General features: G+C 34.5%; 1 protein-coding gene across 2 annotated transcripts in view; it reads right to left on the bottom strand.

Moving 5' to 3' along the window:
* Window positions 1-15,383, bottom strand: part of LOC118277508 (serine protease inhibitor dipetalogastin) — an 80,393-nt gene extending 65,010 nt beyond the window's left edge. For both annotated transcript variants that reach the window (XM_050696113.1, XM_050696114.1), the window contains exon 1: window positions 15,215-15,383. The gene's annotated coding sequence lies outside the window, so the exon portion shown is untranslated. The remainder of the gene's footprint in view (window positions 1-15,214) is intronic.
* Window positions 15,384-21,572: the final 6,189 nt, after the last annotated feature.

The following is a 21,572-nucleotide window of genomic DNA, read 5'->3' as shown; positions in this document are numbered from 1 at the left end:
TCCGTTTTTAAACTATTTTTTCAATGCCCTAAGTGAGTATACATCTATTAAATTCAAACGCAGAGCTCATTATGTTGATTTTTGAAGAGTTCCCTGGAATATCTTCCACATCTCATTTTTGAAGAGATCCCGCGAGATCGGGAACTATGTGGTTAAAACCAAAAATTTGCCGGAAGTCACTATTCCACGCGAACGAAGTCGCGGGCAAAAGCTAGTATAGAATAAATTTTTAATAGACTATAAATTTTAGATAAATTGGCAGTCTAAATAAAATCTAGACGCTAATCGGTTCATTCATAAGAGTAACAGAAAAAACTAGTTTGTGATATTCTGAACAGCTATATTGCAATTAAGACGCGAATAAAATAAAGAATTGATGTTATTTTAAAGTGTTACTACCGTACTCAGAGTAATTTAATTATAGTAATTCTTACTTACCCCTAGTTTTTGGAACAAAATCGTTACAAAGGAATAGTTTAAGTAATCATTAAATGTCTCTACGTACGACAGTTACACTTATTTCTTTTACTTTTGTTTTATTTGCTTTCTTTGTTATTGTTTTATGATCTGTAAATTCCAAGCTGCTTGTAACAATACATTTTTTTAATGTATAAAACTGATACTTCAATTTTTCTAATTCAAAAATTGCTCTTGTATTACTGCGGAGCAACTTTGCAACTACATGATCAACAAAGGACTTGAGCTAATGAATAACTTATGTAATTTTTATACACAACAGAAATTATGTAGACATTGAAGTTAAAATTAGTTAAAAGCACGTTTTAATGGCGATCTTTTTTAAATAGATGTATTGTACATGCTTTCTCTTTATAAAATAGCTTTAAACAGTTCGAATTCTTTTTACCTGAGTCATACCACCGTAGTGCATCCATTTTCCTTCTTGAGAACAATTCGGTTGTAAATCTGCACCCATCTGTCTTCGGAAACATGACTAGATTTTCAATGCTAACACTTAAAATCCAACCCAACACACTGTTTTTAGGAATCCAGTGAAATTCTAGAAATAAAATGCATTAATATACGTGGAAAGTATAACACGTCGATCCTTTTTAAAGTCCACCAGTCGTTGCGTGGTACATTAGAATGCTTTCGACACTTCATTGTGGGTTTTTTAACATTTTATTCGCCATGTCGGGAAGGTCAAAAACGTGTTATGCAGCGATTTTGTTCTGAACGTACTAGGAGACCATAACGAGGTGGTGTTTGTTATTCAGCACTCGTATTTGATGAGCACTGGGGCGGTGTGCCGCAAGGAGCTATGTTGGGCCAAACAAATTTATGCAGACCACATGGTTTGTTTACAGTGATCATTTGCTAATTATCTCGTTTTTATGTTTGATATTCGCACTTAGGTATAAGTTAACGGCAAATTGATTCAGAGGTCATGAAACCTAGTGTTATTTACGAAAGTAATTGAATTTAATTAGAAAATAACGGTATTGCTTTTAATTTTAAAGTACGTCGTTGACTGATTTGTTTGCTGTCTCGAAAAGATTTTTATAAAGTATTTTTAATGAAATTCATGTTATTTATTTATTTAGCTCTTCATGTACATTAATGTGTACAAGGTAGGCTTAATGCCGTAGGCATTTTCAACGAGCCAAACCATTGGATGATTACCGAGTTTGAGATTAACCAGTTATGTATAAAATAACAACAGTATATACAATCTTTTCTATAAAATTACTGATCACGACAGCTAATTTAAACACGATGATAGAAACATAAAGGCTTTCTTCAAGTCACAGCCAATCAGCTGACACCGTAGCTACTAAAACTAAGCTCATCTAGTTAGCACTCAGCATTGACCTCGACCCACTTGGGTAAGATCCAGGCAAAAGAAACCACGTTCTTATTTACTTTCTTATTTTTCTGACACTTCACTAAGAAAAGGCAACAAAATAATTAAAATAACTATAACAATTTATAATAAAACGATTATTTTTATCTTAATGAACGTTTGCTCGGCTCGTTGGCAAGTAAACCTACTTTCACAAAATTAATAAGCTGCTTGTTCAATGTTTACGGATTACGGAAAGCTGTGCTCGTACAATTATCTGATGGAATGATTCTGACAATACGGATTTTTCAAAAGACCATAATATGTCTTGGTTGAATAGTTGTAAAGCTTCGGAACTTGGAGCAAGTGAGAAGAAGAAAAAAAGTATATAGCAATAGGTCATCATATTTAACTGATGATAAATTAATATTAAGAACAGCTCTGTTCTTCGGAGCTGCGAACTAACTAGTGGATTTACCGAAAGGCATCCGTAGGAACAGGGTGGTTTTTATTCAGTAAGAGTTTAACACTCCCTCCGCCGCACCTATAGCGGGAGAAGACATTGGATGATTTTTCCCTCTTAAAAATAATACAATGTTAATAATTGACATGTTACAATTCCAATCACAGAATCATTACAGCATTGCTAAATTTTCCAGCTATTAAATCCACAATTTCTGCACAAAGCCAAACTAAATGACATTTCCAATCCTCATCATTACAGAATCTAATTGTAAAACAAACAAACCGTGATATTCCGAACATATTCCGATTAAATACTCGCAACGTTACTGCGGCAATGAGCATTGCATTGCATACAGCAGGTCACTGCTCTCCAGCATAATTGAATTCTAAACAAAACTATCGAACCGCTAAATCAGTACCGTAAAGCGCTAGCCGCTGGTATTGAACAAAACTGTTCAATGTTCAGTTTATAAGTAACAAAATAATGCAGCGATTAAAGCGATTGATTTACATAAACATGTAATGGTGACTGATTTTGGTGATGGAGTGTTCTAATCTGATTTTGTGGATTGCAATGCCAAATACAACATAATATATAATTATATGAAATAGCCATATACTTCGCCAATGACTTCCAGATAGACATATCTAAACCAGCCAAAATAATACCATAGTAGCTATAAAATCATGCTGGTTTAGGGGTCACACCAAAGCACTGGACACACCTTCACATATTAAATGAGATACTCACATATACAAACAAGGACCTATACCGAAAATCGAAAATTATTGAATTGAATAAGCCAAAACTGAAGTCAAACATGCCTCTCATCCCAATCAATATTTCAAAACAAACAATATATCAAACAGACAAACAAAATCCTCAGAGACTCCCATAAAAACAAATGCACGAAATAGTAATTTATTCCACAACTGGATCTGGTTGGTTGCATACAGTTACTAGTTTGAATTCACGTCTCTTGTGACAATTGTCGTTGTTCAGAGCAGCGCAAACTATCGCACAATGCGAAATGATGTAACTAAACAACAGTAGAGCTTTTATTCCCTGGAGAAGTAAAAGAGGTAGCAAATGTAGTAATGTTGTTTTGTCATTCTACTATCAATGTGAATGTCCCAGGTTGAAAAAGATTGAGTGAAAGAGGTATGCTGAAATTGTATTTGTTCTAGTTTTTATATGTATTTACAAACGTATAAATCACATGTTAACACAAGACATATTCTGTGCGAGAATCGGATACGGACATTTCGCCGCAAAAGTCATTGTGCCAAGAGTAATATCAAAAGTGGTGTTATATTGTCACTAACTTCCCTAATGCTTCCATTACTTTGTCTTCACAAGAAGACTAAATCTAAGTTAGAGGATAATCTTAAAGATAATCACAGGCTATAGTTTCCAGATTTGGGTCGTACTGCCGTACTTAGACACATTTAATGAATACTTAAAGTATTCTTTAGTACCGTATCTATTTGGTCCGAAAACAATTGCTAAAGACTGGGTTAAGTAAACATTAAATGAATCTGAGTACGGCAGTATAAGGATTTCTGCACTCATCAAACCCAAATATTCATTACCCAAAACCTGGATTTAATCCAAAATCTTTTACCCGGTAGTCATGTTCACAACTTTATCAACTAAGTAGTTTTTTTGCATACAAAACGACATAGCTTTGAAAATCGGTCACCATGTTATTTTTTTTTAACTCAATTGAATTGGAACCCGCTATGAATTAAAATTCAGCTCTCGTAAAAGGCATTTTGTGTGGCGATGCGGAAGGATAGAACAACAATTGTTGCCTGTTCGATTGAATTTTTCTATTTTGTTTTACAAACTAGTTAACAAGTTTCATAGGAATTTGTTCGTTTACAATAGCAATGTTTTTTAAACTTAAACTTTTTACAAATGGTAACTAATGTTCATCTTCCTAATTAATTTATTCATACACCTATTTTTTAGTTCTATCTAAAAGATCTAATTTTAATTAAGCCACTTTGGTCTTTATATCTACTTATTCAAAGTCTTAAATATTTTTCATTGCAATGACTACTGACAACCAATTATTTCTATTAACAAGCACATCCTAATCGGCTATTTTATCATTGCTTCCAGCATCACTGTTAACTATACGACTACAATATTCACATTTATCATTTTCATCTAATCTTGCATATAAATCGTTGTTTATAATTAGTGCTTATGACGGTTCTACAGATTTTGCATGATCGTCAGTATTATGATGCACTAGTGGCCACAGCTCTCCAATGTAAGTTTCTCATTATTTTACGGGCTATTGTGTGTATACGTTTAATATGATAAATGGTTAAAGAAAATCTTGACTGATGTGCTAGAAATGGGAAAGTGAGTTTGGTTTAAATGAAAGAAAGCTTTATGCTAGACCGTCGAATTAGTTTTGATGAATTTTATAATAGAATACATACTTTTATGTGAATCAAGATCTTGAATAAGAATCTACAGCATATATTTTTATAATAACTATCGTGAGACAACTAAATTAACTAAAAAATCACGGTTTACTCACGTATAATGGAGAAAAGCTACTAGTTTCGACTCACAGAAAGACTTTATATCGTGAGCAGCTTACGCAGACGCAGCGACGTCGCGCAGCCTAATGTCTATTAATGGATAAACCTTAATTATTTAATTGATCTACAGCTTAAGTCAATATCAATACACTTATAGAAACAATATATTGGACAGTTGAATATAACACTTATTTTCTAAAGAAATAAAAGATGTCACTCCTTAACAAAAGCACGCCAACTTGTCAAGGGACAACTATACAACAGCATTAATTGAGCAATACAGAAGCAAAGAAGAAATAACGAAAGTTAATTTAATTACACGAAAATGAGCACCTCCGAAATCGTCTTAGCCCTCAGGCGCTTACTCACTAAAGACGCGATGTAGTTAGTGAAGAGGTCGTCGATCTATCTTGCTTCAAACTCTGATGAGTTGCCATAGCTAATCAGTTTTCTAATCGACCAGAAAATTGTGTCTCTAATTTAGGTTGCAAAAAATTTCACTGTCCACGTTATTGGATTAAAAGATACAAAAAAAAAATACAATTAACTGGGATTTTATAAGAGGTAGTCAATGATGAAAAAGTGATGAACAGTTTTTAAGACTTTTTGGGTTACTTATATTAGTAAAATGAGCATGAATATCAAAAAACTTGTCTGGACCAGTTAATCGCTAATCGTACTGTTTGGAATTGCCATAAGCTTCCGAATTGTCACGCAACAAAGTGATGAATTTCAAACATCAATGACTATGACGTAGGCAAAGAGATTATGGATCAAAACAGACATCTTTGCATTGTCGACATAGACTAATCGAACGGGTAAACGCAGTTAATAGTGATTGATAAAATTGACCTAACATGTACCGCTAGATTTACAGATGCATTGCTGTTATTCGACTTTTTTGTACAAATGAAACCATTTGTTTCTAGCGTTTTAAATAATTATTTTTTGGCCTCTTTACCAATCTTTAATCTATAGGGATGTCACTCTTATTTATGAAATTAACCGACTTTGCTGAAAAGGAGGAGGTTCTCAATATGACTGTACTATGTTTATGTCAAATCTCTCCAAAAAATACCAAGTACTAAGTCTTTAACCACCCAATTTTACATGCTTTAAACTCGATTTCTCCACATAACCACGCATTACCAGCATTCTGTTCATTTGGCACCGTTATATTTCTCTCACTTTTTCCATATTAACCATACTTATAATGTTTATTACGGCATAAACCATTTCCCTCATACACGGAAGTTTTATATCTTCCTTAAGAGTTTTTGTCAATGGCTAAAAACTTATCTTCTAGTCCGATATCTGTTTGAAAAAATGGCATAATTTCATGAATAATGAGTTCGTTGCTTAACGCTTTGTAGTTTCCTGTTGCTCTTATATTTAGATTTATATGCTGCATTTTACAGTTACATTCATTGCGTAAGTTAACTGTGAGGTCTGCGTTTTGAGTTGAATGTTTATTGGTATTTATTTTTTACTGTTTCCGATGACGTTCGGAGCTGTATTTTTGGTTTCGAAAATTTTAGCATATTCTTCGGTGTTAACTAATTTGGACATCGTTGATCTGTCTCATTTGTTGTTTAGTGAGGACCAATAATTTTACCAATTTTAGAAATTCATATCATATCAACAGCCTATAAATGACCACTGCTGACTAAAACCTCTTCTCACACGGAGAAGGATTGAGCATTAATCACCACGCTTGCTCAATGCGGGTTGGAATTTCGTATCTAGAGAAATTATACTAGGTCTATGTCATCTTAGTTTTTTCTTCTCAAGTAACTAGTGTTCATCATAAAATTTTAATACCGCCTTCACGTGATAAAGATGAATAAAATGATAGGAACATAAGCGCAAATTCTTTTGCTATGTAATATTTATGTTGGTACACTAATCTATGTAATCATCTATTTTATATGTACGCTCTAATAACTTAATACTATCCATGCCTATTCGCTTGTGACGTTAGAAATTGCGGAAAAGGAAAGCCACATTTTACTACAAATTAATATTCTAAGTTTATAATATCATACGTGTTTTAGGGAATCCCGTTACCATCATCATCATCGTCATTACTATCAGCCCATGTGTTTACTGCTAGACCTATGTCTAGACTGAACTAGAGTTCTGTAACCTCCAATAGCATACCACTAAGCTCAGTCTTAGCTCTTCGCATCCAACCTCTGCTAATCACATTATTAACCATGGTCATTCGACACTCCACCTATTTGGAAGGCTAGTACTAAACTACATCTATTTAGACATGGTTTTTACTCAGAATATATTAACTACTAATAATAAATGATAACTACTAATATGACGTCTATGTTGATTACATAGATGAAAAATAATAATCACAAAATGATTATTGTTGTGTGTTTTTTTGTAAAAAGATATCAATGTATTGAGGAAGGTCTAGTGTGTCTAATTTAATTCTAACGTTTTCATCAACTTTTTTTGGTAGTAAGTGTAATAAAATAAAAGTTTTATTGCTTGGAATCCTTAATTGTGTTAATTTAAATTTTACCATCAGTTAAGCCAATTTGAATTCCTTTGCATCAGTCCAATTAAAATTTCGATCTTAACCTCATTTTTTTCCAAGAGTTATCTTCACATCAGATCCTAATCTTCTTGTTATAAATTGTAGTTTAAAAATAACAGTGTTACCTGTTATTCACCAAAACCGATGAAGAGATGCGTAATGCCACAATTTTATCATAAATGTTAAGATACTCATGTTTAAAGGACAAACTTATTGTCCTACTGGCACAATTATAGCCTCCATAATATTATTATGTTTGGGGCCCAGAAGGTATGATGCCGACCCAGAGCTGCCGACTGACTAGCCGATTACCGGAACTCTGAGTCGAAAAGCAGAAATAGGAACGTAGTGGTTTTTAGTCAGTAAGAGTCTGACACTCCCTCTCGCCTTGCCCAAAGCGGGAGAAGTCATTGAATGATTTTCGCCCCACAAAAAAAATACTATCATTATATTAAAATAGCTTAAACGTCCACCCACAAGATGATTTATTAAGGGATCATCATATACATCATGTAGCTGATATGATGAAGATGAGGAATCAAAAAATATTTCCAATTATTTAGAAATGTAAGCCTCCTAGCTTGACAGTTGCTACTGACCACTCAACCAGCACAGGCTTCCAAGTATAACAAGACATCATTAAAGCTACACCTATGATTATTCCACCCAACGAAGCCGAAGTAAGTCATTATGCTCGAAAGTATATTGATACGATTTTAATACGTTCAGAAGCAGTGGATGAAAGTAAAGATTATCGTAGACAAGGTACCGACGTTCCAATTTACACATAATTCGCCAAGTGATTAATTACAAGCGATCCGATTTTGAACGATCAATTAATTTGACGATGGAGTGAAAATTTATTTTATATTCGTGTTATCTTTGAAACTATCTAAAGTGGTACAAAAGAGATCTGCGATGTATCATGTTTTGTAAAATTGTAGTGAATGATACTGGCAATAACTAAAAACAAAACCGTCACCTTATTTTTTTTAAACGTGGATTTTCTCCAGTCTTGTGTGTGCGTTTAAAACATACAACTTTACATACACATGGCGCCCAGACTCAAAACCACGCGCAGAGAGTTGTTCTGTGCGGGAATCGAACCCACCACACTATTATAGGTGTATATTATAACTTAAATGAATATTATGTTTTTCGGCGTACACACGTAATTATTTGACGAGGACCTCGACTAGTTTCAAGCCATGCTAGAGGCTCATATTTATGAGCAGCATTTCGCGACACACAACGCGCGAAATATGAGCCTCTAGCATAGCTTGAAACTAGTCGATTTCCTCGTCAAATACTTATTTCTAGTCTCTCGGATAGCTCGCCATTTAAATCTTCAGTTCTTTGAATCCACTCACTATAAATTACATTGCGGATAACAACTCAGACAATCCCGGAACTAAATCCAAACAAAATAAGATCCACGTACTCTAATACAAATCAAAACACACAAAAGATTCAATAAAAACCCAAAATCCATCAAATCTAAACAAGAGAATTAAATTAGATCAATTTGATCAATAATAAAAAAGGTCCGCCAACTGAATTTCTTGCTCCACATTCATTCAATTGATATCAATAAGTAGTTGAATTAATTCTTAACGAGCATCGAGAAATTACTTGGGAGTGACCCGACAGCCTCAATGACGCGATTAAGGCCATACATTGTGTTCATACAAGTCTGTATTGGTCCACCGCATCATATCACTGAGACTTGCTTTCTATTTGGTCTTGGACTTCTGTTGGTATACACAGAGAAAATTGAAGTCAATATGTGTAAAATTCTTCCGTAACTGAGTGTATGATGAGGCACAATTGAAACAACAGAAGTTGCTTTAGAAGTGTAACGAGAATCACTACATAGTATAAAACAAAGTCGCTTTCTCTGTCCCTATGTCCCTTTGTATGCTTAAATCTTTAAAATCACGCAACGGATTTTGATGCGTTTTTTTTTTTATAAATAGAGTGATTTAAGAGGAATGTTTATATGTGAAGCTGGGGTGGGTCGCTAGTATTATATAAAATTCCTACGACGATGGACGAAGAAAGCATTCTATTCACGTATAAAGTCATAAGCATAAGCAAGACTACGAACATTGTATTATACAATTATTTATCCAATCTGTTAGGCTAAGGTGTTTTATAGAACCAGTCTATTCTCCTATACACAAAACTAATTTTACGAGAATAAACGATAAACTGAACTATGTTTTTCTAAAGCCTGTGGTGTTACGACCAATAGAGGAGTAAGATTATAATTAGTTCACAGGTAAGTATAATCAAGACTCCCTTAAAAATACCTCTCTAAAGCGATGAAATTGGTTGCACTAACATTGAAAGTAATAAAAATGGACAAATTACGACTAGTCGTAAGCTAAAAGTCGAACATACAACACGTTCTAGCGAAAAACATAAAAATGGAATCACCGTTCGCCGATAAATTACACACTTTACCGTACAAGATTATTTATTTCGTAGATAACATAACTTAATAGGAGAAAATTTAACACTGACGGCTGTGAAAGAGGCGAGAGCATGTTTACTAGTTGAAATTGGCATTTTAATTTCTGGTCCCGCAGTTAATATTATATAGATAGTAAACTTTAATTATAGGAACGATTTATGCATCTAAATACCTTTAGGGATAAAAAGCTTTGAATCTGTACTAACGACTAATGGTAGAGATGCATTTAAAAAGGTTTATATGTCTTCAGATTATATGAGAGTTGTGTTTATACATATAGTTCAATCAAGGTTGTTAGTAGACTTCCTCGTTTATTATTACTATGTAATCAATGTAGTTGGTTACATTTCTCATAAGAAATGAAGCTATGATTAGAATAATCGCTAATTTTAGTGATGTGGACTTTAAATCATTTGATTAAAGTCTAATTTATAATGACAACAATGTAAATAATGATGCTATAGATTATACTATTGGACTAACTGATAAAGATGAAATAAAGCCATGTTCAAAAATTTAGAAAATATTAAAGAAACAAGTGAAATTCGTTTTGCTAAAGAACTAATTGCAGAAAATAGACTGAAATTTATTGCATCAATAATAGCTGACAAATAAAATGACGATGAAATAATCATAGAACAAGAACTCAATGCAAACAACAATAAAAATATTGTAGTTTCCGAAGCTCATAACATAATACATCAATCAACACTCAACGACGTAACAAAACAAACGGACAGCAACAATATTAATAATACAAGCCAAGTCACCCCAAATGCCTTTAATTTGAACTCATGAATCATTTGACCTTTCACTATCGAAGAAAAGGATCTTATTGACTTCAAAGGAGTTCAACAATAAGTCAATTGTGCTATACTTGTACACCGTTAACATCGCAACGGGCAAGTCGAACGCCCAATATATAAAAATGATTTGAAAACTGTGTCAGAATCTAGCCTAAATCTTCTGAACAATACTGTTGATTTTTTGCTTCCAAAATTGATGCTTGAGGTAGTCTGAATACTATTGATCCTTATTAATTGATGTAACGGATATTTTTTGCTGCATTTCTTTCTGTTTTGATCGACAGTCGATACTTATGTTTATTATTATGAACTGTTGATGTTTTATTATGGTTAACGTGTTCTGAATATTCATCTTCATTGTGATCCGTATCGCCAGCTTCAGTGAGAAAGTCGAATACTTCATTTTTTGTGCCGATAATTGAAGATTTTTCCTCAATAGGCTGATGTGAATGGAAGATTATAGATTTGTGTCTAGATTCTAGGCTGTGATTGAAAATTTTTGGTTTGACCCAGAACATGATCCGAGATTTGTACGCAGCAATTGTGCTAGCAATGATGGACTAGATCAATAGGAAATAATCCAAAGTTAAAGAAATCAAAGAAATATTACTGCACGGTTGACTCAGTGGCTGGGCAACCGGCTGCCGCGCAACGTATGGCGGTTTCGATTCACGCACGGAGCAACTCTTTGTGTGATCCACAAATTGTTGTTTCGGGTCGGAATGTGATATGTTTGTGAACTTGTATGTTTGTAAACGCACCCACAGTACGGGAGAAAATCCTAATCAGGGGACAGGATTATTTTTTAAAACAACGTTTTCAAAAAAATACTGTCTAACATCAAAAAAACATTACATAAATAAATTCTACCCATATAAAGTTCAGCTTCCACAGATCAATTAACCAGATCTTATACAGTGATTACTTCATCTCCTTCCCATAACTTCCTATTACGAAGTCTAGACTGGATCGCGTTAAAACTGACATTTCCAGTTAGAACGGCTCATAGATTACTTTTTTTACAACTTCCTTACTGAATAAAGGGATCATCTATCCGTAATATTACCTCGTGCAAACCGGATTTTTCTTCTCCCAGTGAGTAATGAGCAATTAATATAATATTGACATTCATTACACTTTTCTATGTATATTTAAACATGTGATTTTTAGCTTTACCTCTGCTATAGCAAGGAAAATACTACCAGGTTTGTATCCCATTTAAAAAATCACGATTTTTATCATTAACCATAAGGCCCAACAAACTTCGTAATGCCTCAAAATTTTCGTCTTTTAAACCTTTCCTGGACTTCCACGAACAATTTGTCAAATAGGTCCAGCCGTTCTCAAAGTTTTAGGAAGACAAACGAACAGCAATTAATTTTTATACATGTAGATCATATTAAGTATTTGTGTGTATTATGTGTGTTAATCTGTCTTTCTGCTACTTATGAAACATAAGATGAGCATTCGTAAACATAAACAATCGGATTATTGGAAAATTATCTGCATAATATTGAATTTGTCACTAGGACTTCATCCGACTGCACACAATCTTCCTCCTTCTATCTCAAACTACAATATGACAAATATCCAAGCTATTTCAAATCTTTATATAAAATACCACAGCCAAGTGTAACCGTCAACAAGCGATGTTACCGCACGTCTGTTTGATTGTTTCTAATGCTTAAATTGCCGTGTCTGGACCGCACAGGCCGCACAGGCGGTCAATACCGTACTTTGAGTCTGTGAGGTAGGTGCTGTTAATGATACGGTGTTATCCAATTATGAGATTACTATAGAACTTGGAAAGGTAATGGATCTTAAGGTGCGAATAGAAGAAATAAGTTAAGAAGTTTTAGGGAACAGCGAGTAAAGTTCTCTAAGAAAAGGACGATCCTTCGACTAGGCGAGATGATTGTGTCTGGCGGATTCTACCCAACTTTGATTTTCTATCCATGATTATTAATGCATGTGAACTTCATATGCGCGATGTACGATTTATGACGTTATCTGTTGATTTGTTCAACGATGGTCTATGTGCGACTTCTTTCATGTGTGGCTACAAAGTCAATTATATTAAAGAAGTATTGAAGATGGTGCGGTGATTCCCTAGTTTCTGCCTAACTCCAGAAAATAGTTAGATGTTTTAGCAAGCTGAATACCATAATTTATAATCTTGTGCTTGAAAGTTGTACCTGTGACCGTATCCGATATTATCTTCGTCATTGTCAAGAGGGCTTTTTATTTATTTATTTAAAACTTTATGTATCGAACAAAGCCGGGCTTAGTGCCGAGTGGCATTCTTTACTAGCCAACCTGTTATTGTGACATTCACAAAATCATAGAATCAAGTATTTATATGACAGTAGACTCTTTCTCTACAATGTGACAAAACTAGCTAAAGTCACCCATTGCAAATATATTTTCCTTTTCGTGTCTAACAGTTGTGTCTTTACGATCCATGGAATAGGCAACGGTCTCAGTGATTACAAATCTTAAGTGTGGCGGGTAAATTGCATCTCTTTGAAAAATTGCACTCATGCCTCAACATTATAGGCTAACGGAATTTCTGAATTACTGGAAAAATACTAATCTTACTATAGTATTTATTTATTTTCCGGAGCTGCGGACAACGTACCTGGTTACCGGAGCTCCGACTCAAAGCAGGAGAAGGAACGGGTTGGTTTTTAGTCAGTAAGAGTCTGACTCTCCCTCTCGCCTCACCCGAAGCGGGAGAAGTCATTGGAAGATTTTACCCTCAAATAAGAAAATATGTATTTATTAATTTTCTACTCATTTTCGCATAAACTACTTAACGGATCCGAATAAAATTTGGCATAGAGATAGATTGATGCTGGAATTTTACGCAGACTACTTTTTGTTTCGGTAACTCAGGTAAAGTCACAGATAGAAGCTCATTCAAAATAATCCTTCTTCTAAGACCAGGTTCTGTTATTCTGTACCTATTCATTTATAAGATCCTATTTTTTTTATGGAATAAGCCGGTAGACGTAAAAATTTGGTAAATTTGGTTAATAAATCAACCATGCTAAACTAAACTATCTTATCTCTTCTATCTTTCTACTTCTTCAATGGTCACATCGTGCAGTTGCAACTATTATACGTTTCCGACAGCAAACGTCTTTGATGAATTATTTCCCTCATAAAAAAAGAATCGCTTCAATATTCTCGTGCGTGCATTTATACATTTATGAAAGTGCTGCATTACCAATTGCATCTCAGATATTTTTAAACCACGTGTTCACTATTTATAGAAGACGTATATAGAGACACATAGACGCTTTCATATAAATATACGTTTTCGATAACTTATAAAAACATGACATTTTTAAAAAGAAACATGGCTTCCTTTAACAACTGTTGACCATTGGAATTTTACACCAAAAAGTTTTAACTCAGAATGAGAATTGCGATCACAAACAAGATTACAAATGGCCAGTGTGCGTTCCAAATACAAAATCTTTGTATACGATTGATCTACTTTATTCATTTGTTCAACTGTTCAAGCAATTACAGGTAATTTGAATATTTAAACTTGGAATTCGAAACTGATATTTTTAAGAACAAGAGTATTTTTTTTTCTTGTAGCTTTTGGCAAAGAGGTTACACATCTATTTTTACTCTTTTTTCGCCAGTTTTTAATGAAATCCTTTGTAATTAGACATAACACTTTTGTCATTTATTGACATTTTAAAAGTACCTAAGTATATGATTTAATTGGAATTAATGCTTTGACTTTGACTTCACATTGACTTCATACCGCACCTTTAGAATGTATCTATGTAATCTAGTAAAAATCAATCGTATATCATGGAATACGATAGAGATACTAAAATGTATTAATACTACAATTTTCTGGCTCATTTCCCACAACTTGCAGTTTTTGGATTCGGTCACTTTCATTCTAAGTGTACCTAATACAATATAGTAATATCATTAAAAAACTTAATGTCATAGTAAAGAAAAAAAGTTTAAATTAGTTTATATTTAGCAGCAGTGTCCATTGGCCATCGTAGATTATACATGACTTTCCATGAATACAGATGTGGGTAATGAGTACTAGAAAACTTGTTCGCGAAATACGCCTTTAAAGGCCAAGCTTTAAATAAATTCTCGCATTTCGTTCTTCAATTTATTGAATGCGTTTCCAGAGGATTTTTATCTGCGTATAAAGTAAATGTTTAGTTTGTTTTATTTGAAGTCCAAAAATAGAACTTAAGGGTTAGGATTTAAGTGTCATAATTGATTAATTATATCGTTATTGTAAAGAGAACTTTTTTGTTTAATTTCGTTGTTAGTGTAGTGTAAAATGATTAAAAAAAACGTGTTCGTAGTTTTGTTAATAGCCTTTTTCCTCTGATGATTTAAAACCCAACTATAGTAAAAAATGATTTATCGCACAAAAACTTAATCATTAAGCTTTACGACTTTCTTAACTATAACTTTTCTCTCGCAGCTAATAGGATAATTATTTTTAACGATACCGCCTGCAATAAAAGTAATTTTTACTTAAAAAAAAAACAACTTACTCAATATAATTCCCAAAGCACGCGTTCACACACAAACACAGCTAAGTTGCAGCGAAATTTTTTGAATTTGGAACGGTCAACGCGATCGGAACTTGGAGAGGCGTGAAACACATGCGGCACCGTCCGCGGACGCTTTGCGACTGAGCTCGGGATCGGCTCACCACTAGCTAATATATCTCGTATACTAGTTTTCATCGTCTTTCACTGGTTTAGCTTCGAGTCGACGGCCACCACTTTCTGGGTTAATGAGGAGCCTGACGGAGCCCGCGCTCGCCCGTTTTCTACGTTTTCGAATACGCGTCGGGTGCCGAGTGATTTTCGAACTTCTTTGTTGCTATGCGCTCCTGGTACATCGCTTGTGGTCTTTCGATGTTTTTTTGGTAAAATTGAAGAAAAAAAATTGTCTTTTTGAAAGTAAAACAAGTACTTATTAAAAAAGCTTGTTTCTTAGTGTTTCCCTCAAAAGCCTATCAAGTTTAAGAGAAATCCTCGTAAACGTTGACAAATGTTTAAAGAAATTGAACTAGTTTAAGAAATAAAGTTTTTAAAGTAATAAACGGGGACTGGTTAAATGCGTAAATAGTCTTTTTGTTTTGTTAGAATGGTTTTTTTCTTATAAATATTTTTTGATGGTGGAAAATCATCGAATGTCTTCTCCCACTTTGGGCGAGGCGAGAGGATGTGTCTGACTCTTACTGACTAAAAACTACTACGTTCCTACTCCTGCATTTCGAGCCGGAGCTCTGGCAAAAGCGCTAGGTAGTCCGCAGCTCAGGTTTTTTAAATGGTACATTCATATTTTCACACGCTTGTAGCAGAAATCGTCACGAAACACAAAAGTTGAACTTGAAACGAAGCCAATACGAAGCTGATGGAAACTGCATCAAAATCGGTTCAAACAAACGCGAGATAATCGCCTACATACATACAGGTCAAACAAAGAACCTCCTTCTTTTTGAAGTCAATTAAAGAGTGACCCATTTATTCTTTACCCAACCATGGAATAGAATTCCAGATCAACGATTTATAAGTATATACAGTATAAAAAAATGCCCCAATAAATACTGTACCCGATCTGGGAATCGCACTCGCGACCAACATGACAATTAAACAATGTGACCAAATAATAACAACTAATAAAAATAAAATTGCCGTAATGTGTGGTGCACCTCTGCCTACTCCTTCGGGGATATACCTAAGGCGTGACATTTTTGTTGTAATAAAAATACATAACACATCCTACCTCGACATATCATCTTCACAAACTGAAGAGAAAACAATAATCTCACGCTGTTATATATCTACTCAAAAACAAAACTTGATTAAATTTATCTCAAGTAAACAGTTAACTATCAAACAATTAACAGAATAACTTCTAACAGCCAAGGGTTTGTAAACTATTACGCTAGTTTAACTAAACCAATTAAAGTTAACCAAACATTACATATCGGGTACCAGGCATGCAGAGGCTTGAAGGATCGTTAATAACCTTTTCGAAGTTCTATCCTTCCTTACGTTTGTTGTGGAGACGCTCCGTGACTCCGTTTAATTTCTGTTATCCTGGTACTTGGTTGAACAAAGGCGTTCAATCTTTGTGTCTCCTGGTACATAGTTTATTATGAAATTGTGTTTCTTTATGTTAGCGATGTACTACAATAATAATTATGTTGTATATTTAATAAGGTAATTATTAATACACCGAGGAAATTGTAGAAATTACGTATAATAATATACATTTGCAGCCATATACGTTCATCGGTCACATCGTTTATTTTTTTAAAAGAACTAAGGTAAACATCATGCTTGCGTTTGGATAAATAGAGAAAAAAAAGAACCAAATACGCTGCATAAAGAGTGCTTTTTCATTACATTTATTTTTTATTCTATGTGTAGAAAGTCGAGCCTACTTTTGGCTCTTTTTAATATACTAGCTTCTGCTAGCACCTTCACCCGCGTTTATGTGGGATAAAAAAGAGCCCATGTGTTATTCCAAAACATAATCTGCCCCTGTTCTAAATTTCATCCCGATCCCTTCAGCCGTTTTGACGTGATTGAGTAACACACATACACACAACTTTCGCGTTTATACTCGTATTAGTAGGGTTTTTTTTTTTTGAGGAGAAATATCATCCAGTGTCGATGCCTGCCGTGGGCAAAGCTAGAGGGAGTGTCAGACTCTTACTGACTAAAAACCACCCCGTTCCTACTCCTGCTTTTCAAATCGAAGCCCCGGTAACCCGCTAGACAGTCCGCAGCAATATTAGTAGGATAAGTATAGGACCTTAGGACACTTTGCGTATCTTTTGCGAAGTAGTAAATACCTTTTATGCTTTAAGACAGTATACTACGTAGTAAAAGTAATTAAACAATAAATACTAACGCCATGCTATAAATCCGTTTGACGTAGGCACGTATTAGTGTTATCGTTGTAATGACACCGGTGCTCTTAACCTAGAACCATCATACGCAGTTATACAATCAGATACACGGGAGAACTATGCTTCGGCACGAATGGGCCGGCTCGACCGGAGTGATACCACGGCCTCACAGAAAATTGGCGTGAAACAATGCTTGCATTGTTTTTAGCCGTTCGTAGGGACGAAGTTACTGGAACCCTAATTTCACTCAAAGACTGACAACCGAACATACTTATACCTCTTTTTGTTTTGCGGATATCACAAAACACTATTTTCACTATATATGTGTAAGCCGGTATACGAGCAGACGGATCACCTGATGGTAAGCAATCGCCGCCGCCCATGGACACCTGAAACACCAAAGGTGTTACAAGTGCGTTGCCGGCCTTTTGGGGCTAGGAATTTAAAGGTTGTTGGGGAATCGGGGATTGGGAAGATGGTGAAGGGGGTAATTAGGCCTCCGATAACCTCTCTCACACAACGAAACACAACGCAAGCGTTATTTCACGTCAGTTTTCTGTAAGGCCGTGGTATCACTCCGGTCGAGCCGGCCCATTCGTGCCGAAGCATGGCTCTCCCACACTTACTATGACTGGTGCTAATCAACCTAACTCTTTGACGTTTAAAAGACAACTGCTTTTAACTTCATATCTACAGAATAATAGCTACACGTGTATATCTCAGAAATACCCAATTTAATAACCAGGAATATACTATTTTAACTATATTGGCTTTACCAGATGACAGCAATAAATGTTTGGGTTTTTTATAGTCAAAGTTATAGAACCACTATATTACGTGATTCTACGTTATATCACATTTTATCGCGCTATCTGTGTCTTTATTATTGCTAGTTGTGTGTTTATGTTGTATAGATAATTATGAACGGTCTGTCTGTCTGTCTGTTTTTGAATATGGGTCTGAGGAATTGGCTTTTTTTGTTCAATTCCCATTTTCGGATGCAGCGACTACTGAAAAACGACACAAAGAGATACACCTACTTTGTTCTGTCATACCTCTATGTAGAAAATACACACTGCAACTTACCACATTCCTTAGGTGTTTAATTGTTGAGGAGGAACGGGGTGGTTTTTAGTCATTAAGTGTCTGACACTCTCTCTCGCTTCACCCAAAGCGGGAGAAGAAACTAGAAGATTGTTCACTCAAAAAAAATGACTATCTCATTAATGCCCATAGTCTTACAAGACCTGAAACTTTTTCAACATAATTATTTACTTGTAATATACAAGTACTTTTTAAATTGTAGAGAAATTGTTATATGCTAAATTAAATTTCTGCCTATGCCTTTTAACACACCAAGTGAGATATTATTAGTTAAGCATTCTAGTTCACACCTTCATGATATTCAAATCCATTAGATAAAAATTTAAATATCAGTAAAAGTTGAGAATCATGATGACTTGCTTTTAATGAAAGTCTTTAAAAACTAGGTTTTCCTTTGTCTGTCTTCAGTTTTTTTGTTAATCTCTTCAATTAAAACTGTTTATTTCTCAAAGAAACTAGTCGAGAACTATGGCTTTGTCTATTTTATTTGTATTTTTATGCTGGCAATTTTTATTTCCAAAACTGTGATGATTCAATTGACCAGGAGAATAGAAAACTCTGCAATATGTGCAATTAACACTAACTTAATTATGTAAAAATGTATATCAAATCTCCACATGTACCTTGAGTAATTCCTTATTTTTATTTTTTCTTACATAATAACCTTCTTCTAACAATAACATCATAACACAAGAATAAACGAAATCGATTCGACTGTTCTCGAGATTTGCGTTTACCAACATATTAAGCAATTCATTTTTATATTATAGAGAAGATAATTTCATAGGTTTTGTGATTAAGTTCCGTGCAGCAATCAAACACGTCGCACATCCAGCCGCTGCGCCGATCCTCCAATCACTAAATTTATAAAAAAGAAAACCGCCTTCAATTTTCATTTTTTAAACCGGGTAATATTCTTAAAACGTTTTCCTAAGTCTGTAAAATACTATGCGGAAAACCACATTAAAATCGGTTCAACCAAACGCAAGATAATCGCGCACAAACATACATACATACAAGTCAAACTGAGAACCTCCTTTTTATTGAAGTCGGTTAAAAAGTGGAAACTTTATTTATAGGTATCATTTATGTACACATTATATATTATGAATGACTTGAAATTTTGTATTTTACAACCGACTGTTAGTCTGTTGGTATCGTCATACAAGTTTATCGTGAGACGCATGTGCTATTGTTTATCCACATTTTTACTGACGACGCATTTCTTTGTTAGTACTATCTTTACGTACTAATCTAAGTACTAATATTAATCGTAGCACAAGACTCAGAAATTCCTGTACTAATTCGGTTTTTTGGCAAATGAGCAAATGATCGTTTGAAGCCTAGAGAAGGCTTGACGAAACCTTTTCTAACTTTTTGGGCTGATTGAAACTGGAAGGAGAAAACTTTTGGAAAAATCACAAAAGAGTAGCAAGCTTTTTTATGGAATAGGTGACAAACGAGCAAACGAGTCACCTGATGGTAAGCGATCAGCGCCGCCCATGGACACCTGCAACACCAGAGGATTTCATAGTTTTAACTAATTAATTTATGTTAACTACTAGCATTCAAAAATCTAATATAACAATTTACCTAAAACTAAAAACTCAAACTAGATTGTGTCCACACTGTCGCATGGTAGGGTATCCAAGAAACTGGTGGTTGAATGGCAAGAAATTAAGGTTAAATTTAATATTTATCAAATGTGTAAACCACACCGAAAGAATCCGTAACATTGTTTAAGTGAGCCGGACAAGCGATCCTAGTACTAACGTGTCCGGGATATAGAACAGAGTCGTGGCATAACTAACAGAATTAACTCTCCAAGATATTTATCTTCGGATCAGCAATTCTAAATTATTTAATCAGATCAAAGGAATATTTTATCTAAGTGTACCAATACTATGTGGAGTAAAAGTCTGTATTTGTCTATTTAGAAAAAGCATGGTTTCTTCCAAAAGGTGTTGAGGAATTAAATTATGTTCATTGTAAGTAACAATAATTTTTTTTCTGTTTTTGAGGAAGGAAATCATCCAATGACTTCTTCCACCTTGGGCGTATGGCTGTGTTGGTGATAGGGAGTGTCAGACTCTTACTGACGAAAAACCACCACGTCCCTACTCCGGCATTTCGTCCCTCGCCCTGGTAACCAACTAGCAGCTTCGGGTCATCATCAGCCTTGCTGGGCCCCATCTTGGTATTTGATGGCTCTTTGAGGCATGGGCGGAACGCGATGCGCCTTACGCACGGGTCTGATTTTGGGCGAGCGGCGAGATCTTAATAGCCATAAAACGTCAACTGCTGAGCATAGGTCTCAACTGACTTCCATTATCGGCTGGTACGAAGCAACATCCTTGCAGCAAGTTTCTGTACTTAATTGGAAGCAACCTGTGTTTGGTAGCTTCATGTACTTCGCCTAGCAAAAAATATTATGTGTAAACATCCTTTTATAATTTTAGAAATTGTATTGAAAAGCGTTCTTTGTTACTAATGATTCAATTAATTTTGTGCAGAATAAATTTACAACATTTTAGACAACATAAAAAGAATCTTCCGAACATAGCATACCTCCTACCTTTTTGAAGTCGATATAAACCACATATAAACAGAGTAACAATATTTTTCTTCTTATTTGCATATAACTTTTGTAAAAATAAAAACGTAATTTCCAAAACTAATTACAATTAATTACATCATATTTCACAAATGCTAATCTACCAGGAGGCCATAATTCATAAGAACTAAGAACAAATCTAGATACAAATCAGAAAGATGCGTGCTCATATAAAGACTTAATCCACTCTCATTGTATTTATGTTTGCCTAGTACAATAATATCATTATTGCTCCTGATAACAGATGATATATTCAAAAAGA

Source organism: Spodoptera frugiperda, chromosome 10, assembly GCF_023101765.2.
Source record: "Spodoptera frugiperda isolate SF20-4 chromosome 10, AGI-APGP_CSIRO_Sfru_2.0, whole genome shotgun sequence".
Classification (NCBI taxonomy): domain Eukaryota; kingdom Metazoa; phylum Arthropoda; class Insecta; order Lepidoptera; family Noctuidae; genus Spodoptera; species Spodoptera frugiperda.
Note: the sequence above shows the minus strand (reverse complement) of the source record. Positions and strands in the feature narration are given on the sequence as shown.